Here is a 12537-nt window from a genome sequence, read left to right as displayed (position 1 = left end):
CGCTGTTTATATCCCCGCTCTGGTCTCGCTCTCTCCGCGCTGTTTATATCCCCGCTCTGGTCTCGCTCTCTCCGCGCTGTTTATATCCCCGCTCTGGTCTCGCTCTCTCCGCGCTGTGTATATCTCCGCTCTGGTCTCACTCTCTCCGCGCTGTTTATATCCCCGCTCTGGTCTCGCTCTCTCCGCACTGTTTATATCCCCGCTCTGGTCTCACTCTCTCCGCGCTGTTTATATCCCCGCTCTGGTCTCACTCTCTCCGCGCTGTTTATATCCCCGCTCTGGTCTCGCTCTCTCCGCGCTGTTTATATCTCCGCTCTGGTCTCACTCTCTCCGCGCTGTTTATATCCCCGCTCTGGTCTCGCTCTCTCCGCGCTGTTTATATCCCCGCTCTGGTCTCGCTCTCTCCGCGCTGTTTATATCTCCGCTCTGGTCTCGCTCTCTCCGCGCTGTTTATATCTCCGCTCTGGTCTCACTCTCTCCGCGCTGTTTATATCCCCGCTCTGGTCTCACTCTCTCCGCGCTGTTTATATCCCCGCTCTGGTCTCGCTCTCTCCGCGCTGTTTATATCTCCGCTCTGGTCTCACTCTCTCCGCGCTGTTTATATCCCCGCTCTGGTCTCACTCTCTCCGCGCTGTTTATATCCCCGCTCTGGTCTCACTCTCTCCGCGCTGTTTATATCTCCGCTCTGGTCTCACTCTCTCCGCGCTGTTTATATCCCCGCTCTGGTCTCACTCTCTCCGCACTGTTTATATCTCCGCTCTGGTCTCACTCTCTCCGCGCTGTTTATATCTCCGCTCTGGTCTCACTCTCTCCGCGCTGTTTATATCCCCGCTCTGGTCTCGCTCTCTCCGCGCTGTTTATATCCCCGCTCTGGTCTCGCTCTCTCCCGCCGCTCACCGCTCTCAGGTCCACTACCGCTCTGCAAGAAAAGCAAGGCAAAGCAGCACCTCCTTCCCCCACTTCACCTAACTCCCACACGTACCGAACTCTCAGCACACTGTGTAATATCCGCACACCGTCAGGAGGAATTGCCCCTCCTGTTCATTCCACAATTCATATATAAACATCGTACTCATAGAGATACACCCACAGTTCATATATAAACATCGTTTTCATACGTAAACTACCAAAGTTTATAAATCAACAGCGCACTCATACATCCACACCCAGTTTGTGGGAGGAAGATCGGTACCGACCGCCGATAGAGCTCTCAGAGGCGGAAGCAGCAGCGACCGATCAAACTCTTGATCTCATCCTTAACACAGACCGGTAGATCCACCTGTGAAGTTACACCGCACTTTGACACTTTGATAGCAGGGACGGTAATTGCTTCTGAGAAGGCCTCAGGGCGTCTAATCGCTTCTTAGTGGCGATCCATTGTGGCAAGGGCATCTCAGAGAGGGGAAGGTACTATCAGAGGGCATCAGAGAGTGTAAGGGGGCTCAAAGAGGAGAGCGGGAAGTCAGATGGCATCAGAGAGTGTATTAAGATCTGAGAGAGGGGAAGGACTGCCGAGTATGGGAGAGTGTAAGGCGGCTCAGGGCGCATCTGTGTAAGGGGCAATCAATAGGTATCAGAGCAGGTGAATGGCGCTGACAAGGTTCAAAGTGAGTCATGGACTCTCTGAGGGTATCGGAGAAGGTAAGAGACAGAGCGTATCAGCGATGATAAGGAGCACAGGGAGAATCAAATTGTGTAAGGGGGGATCAGGAGGTATCAGAGAGGCGAATTGTTCCAGCGTTGGCATCTCCTAAATATTACATTTTCTGACCTTCAACATTTTTAATAACAACAAAAAGTGAATCCAATTGAACCGATAACCTGTCCGTGTCCCATGTGGAGGGAACGAGAAGGTAGAATCGATAGGGAGTGGATATTTGGCAACGCTCACGGTTTCCTTTCACACAGCTCAGTGTTGTGCCTGTTTCGAATTTGGAGACAAGAGGTTGCACTTTAAAAAATTTATCACCGAGTGTGAGAAGTGGAACCCACGACCCTGAGATTAAGAGTCACATGCGCTACCGACTGAGCTAGCCGGGCCGACTGCTGAAATTCTTCCCATCTTATCATTGCAGAGAGACAACTGTTGGCTTTGCTGCTGGAATTCAGTTCGTTCCACAATCTCAGGGTATCGACTTCTGAACACCAGTTTTTTCATTCTGGGGTTAGTCTGATGTCTTTTACCATTCGTCCAGCTCCGCGCTGAGCAGTATCGGAACATCGGGACAAGAGAAGGCCATTCAGCCCCTCGAACCTGCTGCCCCATTCAATTGGATCATGAGTTGATCTGAAATTCATCTCTGTTTCTCCGTCTTGGACTCATATTCATTGGTACCCGAATCGAAAAACGATCTGTCAATATCGGACTTCAAATTATGAATTGAACCACAATCCACATCCTTTGGGATGAGAGAGTTCCAGCTTTCGGCCGTATTTTGTTTGCTAAAGTGATTCCTGATTTCTTGCATGATTCGTCCAGCTCCAATTTCATTTTGGATTCGGCCAACAGAGAGAGAGAAAAAGGCCGTCTTCACCGGAGATTGATCCTTTAGCGATCTCTCACAAATCAACTGAAACCAGTCGGAATGTGAATACCATTTCACATTTCCAAAATACAGGGAGTGACATTCATTGTGGAAACAGTCTGATGTCGCTCACTGCAGAAATATCCATGTCAGTGTGAAGGAGCTCGCTTGCAACCTTCGAACCTTCTCTGTCAAGAAGTATTCCGACTTCGTTCAAGCCAACCTCGTTTTTTTGGATATTTTTCATATGCCTGTTATCCAACCGCAGAATAAATGGTGGAAAATCAGACGCACTCAGCTGGCGATGCTTGCGGTACATTTTCTGGCAGACAAGACACACATTCGAACCCAAGAATTTGCGAGTCAATGAATGTTAAGGTAAAAGGTTGCCTTCGTGTCCTCTAACGACCAACTTTTCAGTTCGCAGCGAAACGCGCTAACCAATTGCGCCACAGAAACAGAACTTGCAAATGTTCAAGGACTAATTCATCGAGCTGACGCTTCAGGTTGCCGCACTCAATGTAACAGCTTTCTTCCAATCAGTTTACTTTTCCAAAATAAAATGTGTGCAGCTTGCACGAGTCAAAATCTGTGCTGTATTATTTCTGAAAATTAAACTCACCTTGCCATTAAACACCTGTATGTTGAAAGACTCAGTCCGCTCGTGGAAGAGAGGATTGATTTTTGAGCTGTGATTCGCCATTCTCTGTTCCAGTAATATTCAGGTTTGCGGAAAATGAGATGAGATGAAATGAGCAGGACAAACCAGCAAGGCTGTGACACTACACGGTGTCTACAAAGTTGTCTCTTGCACTTACAGTGAAGTGGACGACAATTTTCACTCTTAAACCAGTAATTATTATGTTAAGAAAAAATGTGGCCGTGAAAGACTCGATTTCAGCGCGGTGACACGGGCCAGAGTAAAGTTCAGTTCATGCGATTGCCGAGTGTCGAGAGGGTGGATTTGGAACTCCTGTGCGGCTGCGCTGCACATTGTCCAGATCTGTTTGGAGCGATATTCCCTTCAATTCATCACTTACAGGGACAGTTTGATTCTAAGTTTCTTTTTCCCGGTGCTTGGTGAGATTTCAGAAATAAACGCGACCCGTGCTTAACCCAAACTCGTCACTAACACATTGACCGATACAAGGCGGCCACACTCTGCACTTCAGTGAGATGAAAGCCGACAGCGATTTCTCGTCGATTCCAACGGCGAAAAAAAGTCATTCATTGAAAGTGCAGGTCATTGAGGTGCCTTTAAATTCCTGATTGTTTACACAGAACTTCTTCCCAAAGCGTTTGAGATACACGTGGGGCGATTTGGGGACTTCTTCTCCCTCTTTGCAAAAGTTTCATCCGCAGCACAAGATCAAAAGTCGAGGGCAAAATGAAACGATTTGCTCAAATTTGAGATCCAGAGAAACAGAATTGAGAGCAAGGTTCTGTTTATTGAGAAAAAGCAGATGAAACATTCATTCCGGAACGATACAGAATCCTATCAGCTCTAAAGGCAACGGTTACCCCGTGTTTTGAACACGCAGCCTTCTGGTGACGCATTAAGAAACGCAGATGGTAGCAGGAAATTGAAAACTGTGAATTGATAGATTAAGTGTGTGGACAGAACTGAGTTCAATGTGGGGGAGACCGAGGTCATACACTTTAAATCTAAGAAAGATAAATCAGAGTATTTTCTAAATGGTGAGAAACTCGGTGCTGTGGAGGAGCAGAGAGATTTAGGGGTCCAAGTACAGAAATCGCTGCAGGCACAAAAATTAATTAAACAGCCTAATGTGCCGTTGGTACGGCCGGTGAACTCGTTTGCAAAGAGTATACCTTAATATCATGATCAAGGATTCGATTCTTGCAATTTACTTTATTTATTTCGCGTTGTTGTAACTTTCAAAATTGAAGCTTTACAAAGAAAATCCACAGACAAATTCACGGGGACCGTTTTTTGAATTACATCCATTGTAACTTTGCCCCTGGGCCGGAGAAACACGTCTTTCGCTTTATTTGTCTTTCTCCAATTTGCAAATAAACGTTTAACTCGCGGCCTGTTCCCATTAATGATCAGCAGCAGCAACAGACAGACAGAGCGGGTCTGACCGCCCCGAGGTGTGGAAAATGGATCAGTTTAGGACAAATCAAATAGTCACCTGGCACCGAGAGAGACAAAACCAAGAGAAAAAGGCAGAAGGTAACTGTGAAATAACAGCCAAATACAAACGATATAAATAATTCCCATCCTTGATATCTCTCTATTCAATCCCCAATCCTTCAGTGGCGGGAATTAAATTTCACTGCAAAGAAATCCGAGAATCGAAGCAAGGAAGAAGAAAGTAAACAAACAAAAACTGCCGAAACTCGGGATTGAACCAAGGACCTTCAGATCTTCAGTCTAACGCTCTCCCAACTGAGCTATTTCGGCTCTGTACCCAACGATTACTTTGTGTTATTGTCGTGGAAGAAAATATAACCCCAGGAGGAATTGCCCCTCCTGTTCATTCCACAATTCATATATAAACATCGTACTCGTAGAGATGCACCCACAGTTCATATATAAACATCGTTGTCATACGTAAACTACCAAAGTTTATAAATCAACAGCGCACTCATACATCCACACCCAGTTTGTGGGAGGAAGATTGGTACCGACCGCCGATAGAGCTCTCAGAGGCGGAAGCAGCAGCGACCGATCAAACTCTTGATCTCATCCTTAACACAGACCGGTAGATCCACCTGTGAAGTTACACCGCACTTTGATAGCAGGGACGGTAATTGCTTCTGAGAAGGCCTCAGGGCGTCTAATCGCTTCTTAGTGGCGATCCATTGTGGCAAGGGCATCTCAGAGAGGGGAAGGTACTATCAGAGGGCATCGGAGAGTGTAAGGGGGCTCAAAGAGGAGAGCGGGCAGTCAGATGGCATCAGAGAGTGTATTAAGATCTGAGAGAGGTGAAGGACTGCCGAGTACGGGAGAGTGTAAGGCGGCTCAGGGCGCATCTGTGTGAGGGGCAATCAATAGGTATCAGAGCAGGTGAATGGCGCTGACAAGGTTCAAAGTGAATCATGGACTCTCTGAGGGTATCGGAGAAGGTAAGAGACAGAGCGTATCAGCGATGATAAGGAGCACAGGGAGAATCAAATGGGGTAAGGGGGGATCAGGAGGTATCAGAGAGGCTAATTGTTCCAGCGTTGACATCTCCTAAATATTACATTTTCTGACCTTCAACATTTTTAATAACAACAAAAAGTGAATCCAATTGAACCGATAACCTGTCCGTGTCCCATGTGGAGGGAACGAGAAGGTACAATCGACAGGGAGTGGATATTTGGCAACGCTCACGGTTTCCTTTCACACAGCTCAGGGTTGTGCCTGTTTCGAATCTGGAGACAAGAGGTTGCACTTTAAAATTTTTATCACCGAGTGTGAAAAGTGGAACATAAATCGCCCAACGTGGTGTTCGAACCCACGACCCTGAGATTCAGAGTCTCATGCTCTACCGACTGAGCTAGCCGGGCCGACTGCTGAAATTCATCCCATCTTATCATTGCAGAGAGACAACTGTTGGCTTTGCTGCAGGAGTTCAGTTCGTTCCACAATCTCAGGGTATCTTCTTCTGAACACCCGTTTTTTCATTCTGGAGTTGGTCTGATGTATTTTACCTTTCGTCCAGCCCCGCGCTGAGCAGTATCGGAACATCGGGACAATGGAATGCCATTCAGCCCCTCGAACCTGCTGCCCCATTCAATTGGATCATGAGTTGATCTGCAATTCATCTCTGTTTCTCCGTCTTGGCCTCATATTCCTTGGTACCCGAATCGAAAAACGATCTGTCAATATCAGACTTCAAATTATGAATTGAACCACAATCATCATCCTTTAGGATGAGAGAGTTCCAGCTTTCGGCCGTATTTTGTTTGCCAAAGTGATTCCTGATTTCTTGCATGATGAGTCCAGCTCCAATTTCATTTTGGAATCGGCCAACAGAGAGAGAGAAAAAGGCCGTCTTAACCGGTGATTGATCCTATAACGATCTCTCACAAATCAACTGAAACCAGTCGGAATGTGAATACCATTTCACTTTTCCAAAATAAAGGGAGTGACATTCATTGTGGAAACAGTCTGATGTCGCTCACTGCAGAAATATCCATGTCAGTGTGAATGAGCTCGCTTGCAACCTTCGAACCTTCTCTGTCAAGAAGTATTCCGACTTCGTTCAAGCCAACCTCGTTTTTTTGGATATTTTTCATATGCCTGTTATCCAACCGCAGAATAAATGGTGGAAAATCAGACGCACTCAGCTGGCAATGTTTGCGGGACATTCGAACCCAAGAAATGCGAGACAATGAATGTTGAGGTAAAAGGTTGCTTTAGCGTCCTCGAGTGGGTTCGAACGACCAACTTTTCAGTTCGCAACTAAACGCGCTAACCCATTGCGTCACAGAAACAGAACTTGCAAATGTTCAAGGACAAATTCATCGAGCTGAAGCTTCGGGTTGCCGCGCTCAATGTGACAGCTTTCTTCCAATCAGTTCACTTTTCCAAAATAAAGGGTGTGCAGATTGCACGAGTGAAAATCTGTGCTGTATTATTTCTGAAAATTAAACTCACCTTGCCATTAAACACCTGTATGTTGAAAGACTCAGTCCGCTCGTGGAAGAGAGGATTGATTTTTGAGCTGTGATTCGCCATTCTCTGTTCCAGTAATATTCAGGTTTGCGGAAAATGAGATGAGATGAAATGAGCAGGACAAACCAGCAGGTCTGTGACACTACACGGTGTCTACAAAGTTGTCTCTTGCACTTACAGTGAAGTGGACGACAATCTTCACTCTTAAACCAGTAATTATGATGTTAAGAAAAAATGTGGCCGAGAAAGACTCGATTTCAGCGCGGTGACACGGGCCAGAGTAAAGTTCAGTTCATGCGATTGACGAGCGGCTGCGCTGCGCATTGTCCAGATCTGTTTTGTGCGATATTCACTTCAATTCATCACTTACAGGGACAGTTTGATTCTAAGTTTCTTTTTCCCGGTGCTTGGTGAGATTTCAGAAATAATCGCGACCCGTGCATAACCCAAACTCGTCACTAATACGTTGACCGATACAAGGCGGCCACACTCTCCACTTCCGTCAGATGAAAGCCGACAGCGATTTCTCGTCGATTCCAATGGCGAAAAAAACTCATTCAATTAAAGTGCAGGTCATTGAGGTGCCTTTAAATTCCTGATTGTTTACACAGAACTTCTTCCCAAAGCGTTTGAGATACACGTGGGGCGATTTGGGGACTTCTTCTCCCTCTTTGCAAAAGTTTCATCCGCAGCACAAGATCAAAAGTCGAGGGCAAAATGAAACGATTTGCTGAAATTTGAGAACCAGAGAACCAGAATTTAGAGCAAGGTTCTGTTTATTGAGAAAAAGCAGATGAAACATTCATTCCGGAACGATACAGAATCCTATCAGCTCTAAAGGCAACGGTTACCCCGTGTTTTGAACACGCAGCCTTCTGGTGACGCAGGAAGGAACGCAGCTGATAGCAGGAAATTGAAAAGTGGGAATTGAGAGATTCAGTATGTGGACAAAACTGTGGCAAATAGAGTTCAATGTGGGGGAGACCGAGGTCATGCACTTTAAATCTAAGAAAGATAAATCAGAGTATTTTCTAAATGGTGAGAAACTCGGTGCTGTGGAGGAGCAGAGAGATTTAGGGGTCAAAGTACAGAAATCGCTGCAGGTACAAAAATTAATTAAACAGCCTAATGTGCCGTTGGTGCGGCCGGTAAACTCGTTTGCAAAGAGTATACTGTAACATAATGATCACGGACTCGATTCTTGTAATTTACTTTATTTATTTCGCGTTTTTGTAACTTTTGAAATCGAAGCATTAAAAAGAAAATCCACAGAAAAATACACGGGCACCGTTTTTGAATTACATCCGTTATAACTTTGCCCCTGGGCAGGATAAACACGTCTTTCTTTTTATTTGTCTTTCTCCAATTTGCAGATAAACGTTTGACTCGCGGCCTGTTCCCATTAATGATCAGCAGCAGCAACAGACAGACAGAGCGGGTCTGACCGCCCCGAGGTGTGGAAAATGGATCAGTTTCGGACAAATCAAATAGTCACCTGGCACCGAGAGAGACAAAACCAAGAGAAAAAGGCAGAAGGTAACAGTGAAATAACAGCCAAATAAAAACGATATAAATATTTCCCATCCTTGATGTCTCTCCATTCAATCCTCAATCCGACAGTGGCGGGAATTAAATTTCACTGCAAATAAATCCGAGAATCGAAGCAAGAAAGAAGAAAGTAAACAACCAAAAACTGCCGAAACGCGGGATTGAACCAAGGACTTTCAGATCTTCAGTCCAACGCTCTCCCAACTGAGCTATTTCGGCTCGACACCCAGCAGTTACTTTGTGTTATTGTCGTGGAAGAAAATATAACCCCAGGAGGAATTGCCCCTCCTGTTCATTCCACAATTCATATATAAACATCGTACTCATAGAGATACACCCACAGTTCATATATAAACATCGTTGTCATACGTAAACTACCAAAGTTTATAAATCAACAGCGCACTCATACATCCACACCCAGTTTATTGGAGGAAGATCGGTACCGACCGCCGACAGAGCTCTCAGAGGCGGAAGCAGCAGCGACCGATCAAACTCTTGATCTCATCCTTAACACAGACCGGTAGATCCACCTGTGAAGTTACACCGCACTTTGATAGCAGGGACGGTAATTGGTTCTGAGAAGGCCTCAGGGCGTCTAATCTTTTCTTAGTGGCGATCCATTGGGGCAAGGGCATCTCAGAGAGGGGAAGGTACTATCAGAGGGCATCAGAGAGTGTAAGGGGGCTCAAAGTGGAGAGCGGGCAGTCAGATGGCATCAGAGAGTGTATTAAGATCTGAGAGAGGGGAAGGACTGCCGAGTATGGGAGAGTGTAAGGCGGCTCAGGGCGCATCTGTGTTTGGGGCAATCAATCGGTATCAGAGCAGGTGAATGGCGCTGACAAGGTTCAAAGTGGATCATGGACTCTCTGAGGGTATCGGAGAAGGTAAGAGACAGAGCGTATCAGCGATGATAACGAGCACAGGGAGAATCAAATAGGGTAAGGGGGGATCAGGAGGTATCAGAGAGGCGAATTGTTCCAGCGTTGGCATCTCCTAAATATTACATTTTCTGACCTTCAACATTTTTAATAACAACAAAAAGTGAATCCAATTGAACCGATAACCTGTCCGTGTCCCATGTGGAGGGAACGAGAAGGTAGAATCGGGAGGGAGTGGATATTTGGCAACGCTCACGGTTTCCTTTCACACAGCTCAGGGTTGTGCCTGTTTCGAATCTGGAGACAAGAGGTTGCACTTTAAAAATTTTATCACCGAGTGTGAAAAGTAGAACACAAATCGCCCAACGTGGGGCTCGAACCCACGACCCTGAGATTAAAAGTCTCATGCTCTACCGACTGAGCGAGCCGGGCCGATTGCTGAAATTCTTCCCATCTTATTATTGCAGAGAGACAACTGTTGACTTTGCTGCAGGAGTTCAGTTCGTTCCACAATCTCAGGGTATCTTCTTCTGAACACCCGTTTTTTCATTCTGGAGTTAGTCTGATGTATTTTTCCATTCGTCCACCTCCGCGCTGAGCAGTATCGGAACATCGGGACAAGAGAAGGCCATTCAGCCCCTCGAACCTGCTGCCCCATTCAATTCGATCATGAGTTGATCTGCAATTCATCTCTGTTTCTCCGTCTTGGACTCATATTCCTTGGTACCCGAATCGAAAAACGATCTATCAATATCAGACTTCAAATTATGAATTGAACCACAATCCACATCCTTTGGGATGAGAGAGTTCCAGCTTTCGGCCGTATTTTGTTTGCTAAAGTGATTCCTGATTTCTTGCCTGATGAGTCCAGCTCCAATTTCATTTTGGATTCGGCCAACAGAGAGAGAGAAAAAGGCCGTCTTAACCGGAGATTGATCCTTCAACGATCTCTCACAAATCAAGTGAAACGAGTCGGAATGTGAATACCATTTCACTTTTCCAAAATAAAGGGAGTGACATTCATTGTGGAAACAGTCTGATGTCGCTCACTGCAGAAATATCCATGTCAGTGTGAAGGTGCTCGCACCAGCAGGGAAAGGTTAAGGAAAAAAAGACTGAGATGGTCGGAAAAGTAAAGGTGCAACCCAGCTGATAAATTCGTAGCTAATGTCTCCACATTTTTGTCTCTTCGCCCTCACAGTGAAAGAAAACAGCAATGTGAGTAAAATATACCAATGGTCGCTTGAAGACTCGCTCCCTCCGCTCGGCTCGGCTCCAGCTGAGAGGAGCCGAGCCGAGCGGAGGGAGGGTCTGACAAAAGGCGGGATTTCAGAGCGCTGAGAACAGCTGAGAGGAGCCGAGCCGAGCGGAGGGAGCGTCCGATAAAAGGCGGGATTTCAGAGCGCTGAGAACAGCTGAGAGGAGCCGAGCCGAGCGGAGGGAGCGTCCGATAAAAGGCGGGATTTCAGAGCGCTGAGAACAGCTGAGAGGAGCCGAGCGGAGCGGAGGGAGCGTCCGATAAAAGGCGGGATTTCAGAGCGCTGAGAACAGCTGCGAGGAGCCGAGCCGAGCGGAGGGAGTGTCCGATAAAAGGCGGGATTTCAGAGCGCTGAGAACAGCTGCGAGGAGCCGAGCCGAGCGGAGGGAGCGTCCGATAAAAGGCGGGATTTCAGAGCGCTGAGAGGAGCCGAGCCGAGCGGAGGGAGCGTCCGATAAAAGGCGGGATTTCAGAGCGCTGAGAGGAGCCGAGCGGAGCTGCGACCGAGTTCGAAGTGACGTCAGGAATCAGATCGGGACGCGACACAGGGGAGGCACCTGATTGGTGAGTAGGTTCAGGTCAGTATTTCTACTTATCTGCAGCAACTGAAGGAAAAGGAAAGGGAAGGTCTGCAGGTCTTATAGGAAGTAGCGTTTATTTTTTAGTGAATCAAGGTCCCTAGTGTAGTTAACATTCTCTAAATTGAGAACAATTTAAAGGAGTAAACTCCTTAAAGGGAGTGGTAGGTAGTTTTTCTTTCCTTTTTTTTTCTCTTGACATTGTAGTTGTTCTTAAGCTAATTTAAGGGTTAAGTCATGGCAGGAGATCCCAGCGCCGTGTCATGTTCCTCTTGTGGGATGTGGGAATTCAGGGATCCTTCCTGTATCCCTGATTCCTTCACCTGCGGGAAGTGTGTCCAGCTGCAGCTATTGTTTGACCGCTTGACGGCTCTGGAGCTGCGGATGGACTCACTTTGGAGCATCCGCGATGCTGAGAAAGTCGTGGATTGCACGTTCAGTGAGTTGGTCACACCGCAGATAAAAATTACTGAGGGAGATAGTGAATGGGTGACCAACAGACAGAGGAAGAGTAGGAAGGCAGTGCAGGGGTCCCCTGCGGTCATCTCCCTCCAAAACAGGTATACCGTTTTGGATACTGTTGGCGGAGATGGCTCACCAGGGGAAGGTGGCAGTGGCCAGGTTCATGGCACCGTGGCTGGCTCTGCTGCACAGGAGGGCAGGAAAAAGAGTGGCAGAGCTATAGTGATAGGGGACTCGATTGTAAGGGGAATAGACAGGCGTTTCTGCGGACGCAACCGAGACTCCAGGATGGTATGTTGCCTCCCTGGTGCAAGGGTCAAGGATGTCTCGGAGCGGCTGCAGGACATTCTGGAGGGGGAGGGTGAACAGCCAGTTGTCGTGGTGCATATAGGCACCAACGATATAGGTAAAAAACAGGATGAGGTCCTACAAGCTGAATTTAGGGAGTTAGGAGTTAAACTAAAGAGTAGGACCTCAAAGGTAGTAATCTCAGGATTGCTACCAGTGCCACGGGCTAGTCAGAGTAGGAATGACAGGATAGCTAAGATGAATACGTGGCTTGAGAGATGGTGCAAGAGGGAGGGATTCAAATTCCTGGGCCATTGGAACCGGTTCTGGGGGAGGTGGGACCAGTACAAATTGGACGGTCTGCATCTGG

At 46.9% G+C, this 12537-nt stretch overlaps 4 non-coding genes across 4 annotated transcripts; all 4 read right to left on the bottom strand.

Annotated features, from left to right (window-relative positions):
* Nucleotides 1-4880: 4880 nt before the first annotated feature.
* Nucleotides 4881-4953, bottom strand: trnaf-gaa (transfer RNA phenylalanine (anticodon GAA)). The gene has a single exon. It is a non-coding gene; the product is annotated as a tRNA-Phe (tRNA).
* Nucleotides 4954-5971: 1018 nt separating this feature from the next.
* trnaq-cug (transfer RNA glutamine (anticodon CUG)) lies at nt 5972-6044 on the bottom strand. The gene has a single exon. It is a non-coding gene; the product is annotated as a tRNA-Gln (tRNA).
* A 2805-nt stretch (nt 6045-8849) lies between these two features.
* trnaf-gaa (transfer RNA phenylalanine (anticodon GAA)) lies at nt 8850-8922 on the bottom strand. Its single transcript has one exon. It is a non-coding gene; the product is annotated as a tRNA-Phe (tRNA).
* A 1018-nt stretch (nt 8923-9940) lies between these two features.
* trnak-uuu (transfer RNA lysine (anticodon UUU)) lies at nt 9941-10013 on the bottom strand. The gene has a single exon. It is a non-coding gene; the product is annotated as a tRNA-Lys (tRNA).
* Between the last annotated feature and the right edge of the window lie 2524 nt (nt 10014-12537).

Source organism: Heptranchias perlo, chromosome 20, assembly GCF_035084215.1.
Source record: "Heptranchias perlo isolate sHepPer1 chromosome 20, sHepPer1.hap1, whole genome shotgun sequence".
Taxonomy (NCBI): domain Eukaryota; kingdom Metazoa; phylum Chordata; class Chondrichthyes; order Hexanchiformes; family Hexanchidae; genus Heptranchias; species Heptranchias perlo.
This window is presented reverse-complemented; position numbering and strand designations above follow the sequence as displayed.